Source organism: Mandrillus leucophaeus, unplaced genomic scaffold (genome assembly GCF_000951045.1).
Source record: "Mandrillus leucophaeus isolate KB7577 unplaced genomic scaffold, Mleu.le_1.0 Scaffold370, whole genome shotgun sequence".
Lineage (NCBI taxonomy): Eukaryota > Metazoa > Chordata > Mammalia > Primates > Cercopithecidae > Mandrillus > Mandrillus leucophaeus.
The window spans coordinates 7,408-16,643 of NW_012103921.1; positions in this window are offsets into that span (position 1 = coordinate 7,408).

Genomic DNA, 9,236 nt, shown 5'->3' on the forward strand with positions numbered 1-9,236 from the left:
CAGATGCTCCTATCATCCCATCATGCAGGAAATTATAAGCATTTTAGAAGCTCTGAGCCAGGAATCAGAGATGAAGAATAAATATATTTTTTTAATCTTCATCGTATCACAGCAGCATTCAGTTCCTTGTAGGTTGTCTTGCTAGTATTGGCTGTAGACCACCCTCAGTTCGTTGCCAAACGGGCCTCTCCATGGGGCCGCTTACAACATAGCGGCTGGCTGCAGCAAACCAGCCAGGGACAGAGGCTACCAGCAAGAAGGAAGTTACAGTCTTACCAAACATCATCCCAGAAGCGACTTCCTGTCACCTTTGCTGGTTAGAAACAAGTCACAGATCCTCCCAAATTCACGGGGAGGGGATGACACAAGGCATAATAGCAGGAGATAAAAGTAAAAATAAAAATAGGTAAAAATCACTGGGGATCATCTTTTTTTTTATTATTTTTTGTTTTTGTTTTTGTTTGTTTTGAGACAGGGTCTGTTGCCCAGGCTGGAGTGCCGTGGTGTGATCTCAGCTTACTGCAGCCTCAACCTCCTGGGCTCAAGCAATCCTCCTACCTCAGCCTCCTGAGTAGCTAGGACTACAGGCACATGCACCACCACACCCAGCTAATTTTTAAAATTGTTGTAGAGACAGGGTCTTGCTCTGTTCCCGGGCTGGTCTTGAACTCCTGGGCTCAGGTGATCTTCCCACCTCAGCCTCCCAAAGTGCTGGGATTACAGACGTGAGCCACCATGCCTGTCCCCTAGGGAGGGACCATCTTAGAGTCCTCCAAGCCCAGAAGTGTTGAATCAAGGCCTGGCAGTTGATGAATGCACAGCTGCCTAGTACCATGCGTTAAAGGAAGCTGAAGAGGGACTGAGGTGTGCAGGGACATAGACAATAGTAGCTACTATTTACTGAGCACCTACTACATGCCAGATACTGTCCTAAGCACTTTGTAAATACTTGTTCATTGGCTCTTTCAACAACTCTTTGAGACAAGGTTATAAATACCCCCTTAGAGAAAAGGCCCAGTGAGGGTCAGAAAGATTAATTGACTTGTCCAAGGTCACACAGCAGAGAGATGGCAGAGCTCAGGCTGGGATTCAAGCCCAGGCTGCCTCACATCAAAGTCCTGGCTCTAAACCCTTATGGTGACTTGTCTGTGTCAGCTAGTTGAAAAAAACAAAAAAAGATTTGAATCAATGGCTGCTGAATCTGGACATTTCTCTAAAAATAAAAATAAAGGTCAGTCCCTGTCACATGAGAGAAAGATGAAAGAGTTGGGTGTGTTCAGTTGGAGAAGAAAAGGAAAAAGGTCACTTTTGCTGACTTCAGAGCTCTGAGTGGCTGTTGCAGGGAAGAGCAGGGACACTTTTTCTGGATGGCTCAAAGGCAGAAATGGAGGGGCGGGGGCGAGCTCTGGGATCCGAGGGAGAACGGTGGACAGACCCCAGCCCAGGCAGCGTCTTTCCCCTTCGTGTGGAAGGAGAGACTCGAGCTTGTCCTTGCAGCTGAGCAAATATTTCTACTTCCCCGTTGCAGGCTGGAGTCAGCCTCTTCTCCAGCCAGCTCGGCGGGCCTTCAGAGCAGCGGCCTCGGGCCGTGGGGTGGAGGTCAGCTTGGCCACCCTGACCAGATGGGACCAGAGTGACGACTGCCAGGCCCAGGTCAAAGGGCTTTGCTGACATCCTGTCTCCTTCTGAGCCTCATCACCGTGACTGCAAGGGGCTGCAGAGTCCCCCTTTCCAGCCCATTCTCCATGCCACTGCTGAGTTGTCTTTCTAGAACTTACAGCAGACCAGGTCACTCCCCTGCTCAAACCCTTCCATGGCTCCCTACTGCCCTCAGGATACATTTAACCTGGCCCAAAGGCCCCACATGATGTGGCCCTGCTCACCTCTCAGGCCTTGCCTCCAACTGCTTCCCCCAAAAGTCCCATCCCACCTTTCAGCCCTCTGGAATGATATGCTGCTCCCAAGACACCAGATAATTCCAGGCCTCTGGGCTTACTCTGCCTGAGCTGCCCTTCTCCTGACAGTCTCCTACACATCCATTAAGACTCAGTCCAAACATCACCTCCTCTGAGAAGTCTTCCCTGACTCCCTCCTATGGAGTTGCTTCTCCTTCCTGTACCACATTAAACCCAGGTCTCACAAAAGCTCACATTTGGCTGGGAGCAGTGGCTCATGCCTGTAATCCAGAACTTCAGGAGGCTGAGGTGGAAGGATCATTTGAGCTCAGGAGTTCAAGACCAGCCTGGGCAACATAGTGAGATCCTGTCTCTATATAAAAATTAAATAATTAAAAAAAAAAAAAACAGAAACTCACATTTCCTGAGCACTCACTCGGTGCTTCACATGCATGAGCTCACTCAGTCCTCCCTGCTGTTTCAGTTTCTCACCATCCTTATTTCCCAGATGGAGAGACAGGAACAGAGAGGTTGAGTGCTTTGTTCTAAGACACACAGCCAGTAAATGGCAAAGCCAGGACAGGAACCATTTGTGTCTGACTCCAGAATCGGTGCTTTTTAAGTTTCATTGTTTATGCGTTTGAATAAAGTAAGCCATGCAAAAGGTAACAAACAAACAAACGCAGGAGTGGCAGAGAGAGAAGAGAGGTGAGGGGAGCGAGGGGGAGAGGAGGGGAGGGGAGGGGAGGGGAGGGGTGGTCTCTACCCCCACCCCACACCAGCGACATCAGCCAGAAAACTTTTTTGATGTGTTGAGAAGCTGGGCCCAACGAAGCCCCAGTTGCCCAAATGCCTGTGTAAAGGGTCCATCTTGCAGGGCAGAACAGAATCCCACAGAATCCCGCTGCCCAGGGAGCTCAGCACCAGAGCAGGGGCAGCTGCCACCTGCTTCTCGACGTTGGCCACAAGGCCAGACGTCCTGAAATGGCCTGGGGCGAGAGCATCAGCGAGGAGTGACTTCACACAAATGGAGAGCAGCTTTTTCGAGCTGGGTGTTATCCCACAGAGGAGCGCTGTGCTGGAGGAAGACACCAGCGCCACGCGGGTCTAGGGGGTCACGCCCAAGAGAGCACCGGGGGATCAGATTCCCAGGCATTTCTTAAACGACAAAAAAAGACCCTTCTTTTTTCTTACGGAATATTCCGCTGAAACCCAATAGGAAAAGCAAAGAGTAACAGTGGCTTGCGTGTGTTGAAGACTCACCACAGGCCAGCACTTGTGAAGCATTTTATAGCATACGTTCCTGGAATCCTCACTGCGCCATTCTGAGGTCTCTCCATTCTCATGTTACCGAGGAGGAAACTGAGGTGCAGAGTGATACGTGACTCATCCAAGGTCTTATAGCTCATGCATGGTGGAGATGGGATCCAAGCCCAGGCAACATGGTCCCCGAGTGCATGCCTCTTACATGCTGTGCTAGGTAAAGCCACTCTGGTTAAAATAGGTGTGGGAGTAGGGAGGGGAGTGAGCCCTTGTACTCAACTGCCCCAACCCACTCTCAAATCCTGACAGCCCAGGAGGGATCTCTGCAGACACCACAATTCGGAAGTCATTGTTGGATGGTTTTATGGCATCTCAAACCCACAAAACTGTTTATACCCTGGTTCTTCTCAGACAAATCCTGTGACTTGATTGGTCCCACCCAGGTCAGCCTTAAGGTCCGCAGGGCTCAGGCATAGAGATGACTGTGGGTACCAGGAGGGAGGATGATGGCAAGAAGAGTCCAGGCATGGGAGACAGAGAAGCGTGAGGTTCAAGCCCACCACAGCCTGGAATTAGCCAGGCCTCCCTCATCGTCAGCAGCCAAGTCAGCCCTTGGCTGCTGAGCAGAGGGGAATGTACTAGAAGGAGCACAGGGGCTCTCTGAACTGACAGGAGGCTGGAGGAGTGAGCTCAGGAGAGGCAGGTCTCAGGGAGGCTCTGGAAGGACTGGAATGAGGGGAGCAGGAAGCTGCCTGTTGTGGGCACTTCTGGGACCTGAGCCCCCAGCCTGGTGCCTGGCTCTGAGTGGCGCTCCGGGAATAGCTGCCGAATGAATAAATCCACGGGCATCTGATGACAGGAAAAGGCCGATTAAGACATTGCTACAACCACCATAACAACAACAACAAATCCCCAGCCGTTGTTCCTTTTGACCTTGGATCAGCGCTCAAGATTCAAAGACTTAGCAGAGCACAGGCAGCTGGTCAAGTGGGAGTGTGCGCTGGAATGGGGGTGACGGAGGGGGACTGTGGCTCCCTCTATTCTCACAGAAGGAGAGGAGCGCCTAGAATGACCCCCATCGCCACCATCCCCACCGAGATGGCACACAGAGGGCATGGCCATTTGCCCCAAGGAATCCAGAAGCTGGACTCTGGCAACCAATCCGACAAACGTCTGCTGTAACAGCCTGCTCCTATTGGTAGTGATAATCACACTGACATTGGCGCTACTGTTTATGGGCATGAGGATATCCCAAGACTGTGCCGAGTGCCTCTCTGCATTGTCTTACCAAGTCTTCATAACAGCCTTACAGTTACTACTCCTATTTTATCAGCGAGGAAATTGAGGCTCAGAGAGACAAAGTCACCTGGCTAAGGTCACAGAGCCAGTAAGTGGTATTCACAGAAACCAGACTGTTGAACTCTGAAGAGGGTCTTCCCGATCGTGATCACATGGCTTTCTCCTCTGCCGCGGTGCGGTGTGACCTTCGGAAAGTGAGTCAGACTCTCTGGCCCTCTGTGGCTCTGCTCACCAAGCCATGACTGCCCAGAGGGGAAAATTTTTGTAATATATACAAAGGTGCCCAACGGGCCTGCAGTGGTCCCGACCCTGAACCTGAGTTTCTGCCTCTGTAATGACCCACCCATTTTCTCCTACAGAGACACGGTGAGAACACAGTGATATAACCTATGCTAAAGCACATAGTAGGCTGACAGTTCAGGGAGCCAAGCGGGGCATCCACCTGCATCTCCAGCCCTGACATCATGCACATATCAGGTCCAGAGAAATTAGCATGCACTCAGGACCTCCCCAATCAGTGCCTGAGATTTTTCACTCAGCTATACAGGCTTAGGCAAGTCACTTTCCATCATGGGCCTCAGTTTCCTTATCTGTCACAGGAGGGGGTGGTGGAGGCAATCTCCAAGGGCATGGAAGCACTGACATTGAATTTTAGGCAGTAAAATACCCGTGCTCACCTCCGGAAGGCATTTCATGCAGGCCTCACGGTGTCCTTAGAACGGGCCAAATGAATGCTGTAAATTTCCCCTCCTCCGAGGACCTCTCTCCTTCCACACCCTCCTTCTTGACGGCTCACACTTTCTCTGCTTTCAGAGAGATGTTTTTCAAACAGCCCACGTGGGGGCCCAAGCAACAGCCGCGTGCAGAAGCCCAGACCCGGCGGTAATCCCGGGCGGAAAGTGAGCGGGAAGAAACGTGCGGGATGAAGGTGCCAGGGAAGAGGTCTTGTCCCTGATTTCCCAGTGGCCAGTGTGGGGTGGAGGCCAAGGACCAGGCCTGTGGGAAGTCTAGTGGGTCCTCTGAGAGGGCATCACTGGGACTATTCATAGCCCAGGATCCTCACCAGAATCTGGCAGGCAGGGCCAGGCACCCGCAGGGATCTTGCCTGTTTGTGGCACAAATGCGAGCTAGGTTGTTTACGTTGTTCTTCCTTCCACTGCCTCACTTAGCCTCAGACCAAATACCAACCATCCTGGAGCCTGAATAGATGTCCAAGACTCAGAATATGGTCTGTGTGCTGCACGTAATAAAATGAGAACTGGATTTGGAGTGAAGGATATAACCATGGGATTTGGCAAGACACTGAAGAGGCTTGCTGTGTGTGGTTGTTAAGGTTGTGCACTGAACAAATACACCTGAGTGATGAAGTGAATGGGGCTAAAATCTACCTGTGCTCTGCTCTCTAAGCCATGATTGCCCAGAGGGGCATAGTTTTCAAATATACACAAAGGTGCCATATGATCCACCCATTTTCTCCTACAGAGATATGGTAAGGACATAGTAATATAACCTATGTTAAATAACCTAATGGTTATTTGCAATGAATTACCATTATTAATATGAAGACTTGTTCCACAAATGTTTAAAGGCAGCTTATGAAATTATATATGGTTAAATAGAAAATGTGATTAGATACAATATTATACATTGCTTGAATGAGGGAAGACAAAAATGAGGCATATGCACCAGTACTTCCCTTCGTGTGCCCACAGCAGACATCACTAATGGATGGATCCATCATGCACCTTGTTCACATTCTGAAAGTCAGTTTTCACCCTGGCCCAAAGGAAACGAGGAAATCGGTAAAGGGCTGTATCTTCATGCTGCGCAGTAGGTCAATAAATGAAAATTATATTCTGGGGCCTGTGGCAAGGGGAAGGGGAGGTGACCTGGATCAGGAAGTCCCATGCTGTCGTGTGTCATAGTTTTAGCCTTGAGCTTCATCATGGGCAAAACAAAGATGTAAACACTCAGGCAAGCAGGTACACATACTCACAGACACAATCGGTGTCCAAAATATAAAATGATACCAGTTTCTCAGACTTCACGCAAATCGCCTACATTGAATTCTCTTGGCCAATTTTTCCTGGGGTTCCTCATAATGGGATCATGTGATGAATCAGAAAACACCCTCAACAGCAGCCCTAGAAGAAACACATTGGCAGATTTTCATTGGTAACTCCTTACAGTGAAAGCCCTGGGTAGAAAACTTAACCAGAGCCCAGTGAGAGCGCTGTAAACCCTTTTCCCCATTACACCCGGCTCCTGGGAAGGGAGCTGGAAGAAACAGAAGCCCAAAGCTCTGCTAAGCCTCTGGTATTGGAGAGTAGGCCTTCAAATGGACCCCAAGTCCTTTTCTACGGATGAGGAAACCAAGACCCTGGGAGGATAGGGAGAGGGCTCCAGGTCCCCAACTCCAAGCCGGGGAATATTTCCCCTCTACTTCCCCACTCCCCCTGGAGGTTGCTCACCCCTGAGCAGCACTTCCTAGTCCAGCTCAACCCACCAGCAGGGTTGACCCACCAGCCTCCAAACCCCACGGCCCAATCCCCCCAGGCAACACCAACTGATGGACCCCTCACCGGAGAGCAAGGCTGTGGGCTACACTGTCCCCAAGGAACCCCTCGGGAGGAACACGATCTACAGGTGGTCCTGGGGTCCCCCAGGGTAGGCGGCATTTGAGTAGGCCTCCAAGGACAGGCCCCTCCTGCCCCACAGCTTGGCAGAAGAGCCAGATTATGAGCTTTGGGATCAGGCAGACCACAGTTCGAATCCCAGCCCTGCTGTTCCCCGGCTGTGTCTTTGGGAAAGTTATCTCACCACCTCTAAGCCTTAGCTTCCTCGTCTGTAAAGTTGGAACCGCTCCAAGGGCAGACATGAGGGCTGCGTGAGACCAAGACTTCACTAGCTGAGCAGTTTATTACACTATTATCACGACCTACGATAACTCACTCACAGCATAGACAGAGCACTGACCAGGAGTTGGACAGATCTGAGTGTGGATCCTGGCTCTGATACAACTGGCCAAGTACCTTTCTGAGCCTCAGTTCCCCCATCTGTTAAATGGGAGGCAGGACTATTCCAAAGGTCAGTGGCCTGTGAGGGTGCAGTTCCAGTTTTGGCCCCTCAGATGCTGGAAGCACAAGGGAACCGGGACTTGGGCTAGAGGGAGGCAGGGCCCGAGAAGCCCTGAGAAGCCTTGAGGCCTGGAGCTCACCAGCAGCTCCCCTCGCGGGCCTGGGCTGGGGGAATGTGTAGGAGGGAGGTCCGGGGAGGGGGGCCCTGGAGCCGGGAGGAGCAGCCCTGGCGGCGGGCAGCGGTGCCGTGACCCAGGAGGGAGGGAGAGCTTGGCTCTGAGCTCATCACTCAGAGAGCTGTCTCCCCCTGGGCCGGGAACCCCGGCGGCCTGTCCTCCCCACTTCCTGCGCGCTGGGTCAATATTGTGATTTCCACTGTGCCGCCCGCCTGGGACGGCCTGGCCCTGCGCGCCGCCCAGGGTCACGGGGCTGTGGGGAGACAGGGGTATGGAGAGGTCACCCGCTGCCTGGAAGATGACTCAGGACCTGTAGGCTGCAGGCGGCGCGGCCGGGAGCCAGGAGCCCCAGTGCAGCCTCACCTCCAAATGCACAGAAATGGCGCCTGAATAAGGCCTATGCACTCTCCCATCCAAACCGAGGGATCACCCAAGGCCCGGAGAGGGCAGGGACTTGCCCAAGGTCACACCGTGAGTCTGTAGCTGACGGAGGCCCTGAATCCCATCTCCTGACCTCAGATCATCACCAAACCTCCATCTTCTACCCTCCCTGCCCAAGTACCTACCTTCCTCTTCATCAGCATCTGGAATGGACTTCTTCCTACACCCCTGCCAGAGCCCAAGGAGAGAGGACAGGCTGACCCTGACCAAGGAGCGTTGGTGTGGAGGCTTCTCCGGGAGTGAGGGGTGGTCAGGAGGACACAGTTCGGGACACCCACACACTGGGAGTTATGAGGATGGAGGGTGCCAGGCACCAGCCCTGACGATCCGGAACCTGTGGCTTCATTTTTCCTACTGAGCTGTCTTGTCAAGGCTGAGAGCAGTCTTCACCTCCTCCCTGGAGCACCCATCGCACCCCTGCTCTCCTCCAGACCGCCTCCCCCATGCGGTGCACTTCTCACACCACACACCTGCCTTCCCCCGTGGATCAGGAGCTCCTGGGGGAAGGTGCCCGGGCGATCTCACTTCCAGATCCCAGGCCCAGCCCAGGGTGAGGCCATCCCTGCACCCTGTTCGCACTGCTGAGTGAGGGAAGGGAGGAGTCCTGTCTTCCCACATCACTGTCAACTCCACGGGGGCAGAAACGCCTGACCTCCCAGTGTCACCTCTCCTGGAAACTTTTTATTCTTCACGTGGTTACCTCCTGCTCTTCCTTTAGGTCTCCACTTAACTGTCACCTCCTCCTGGAAGCCTTTCCAGACCACTCTGCCAAAACCACATTAGCTGGCCCTGTTCTGAGTCCATTATATTTCCCTATCAGTGCTCTTATCCCAGGGGAATATAATGGCTTGTTAAATGTTCTTCCCTCCTAGGCTGAACTACGACTGGAGTCCCTATCTCTGAGTGAGATGAGACTCACCATTGTGTTTCTAGCTCAGGGTCTGGTGCAGAGTCAGTGCTAGATGGATGGATGGATGAATGGATGGATGGATGGATGGATGGATGCATAGATAGATATGTGGGTGGATGGATGGAGGGAGGGAGGGATAGATGGATGGATGGATGGATGGATGGATGGATGGATG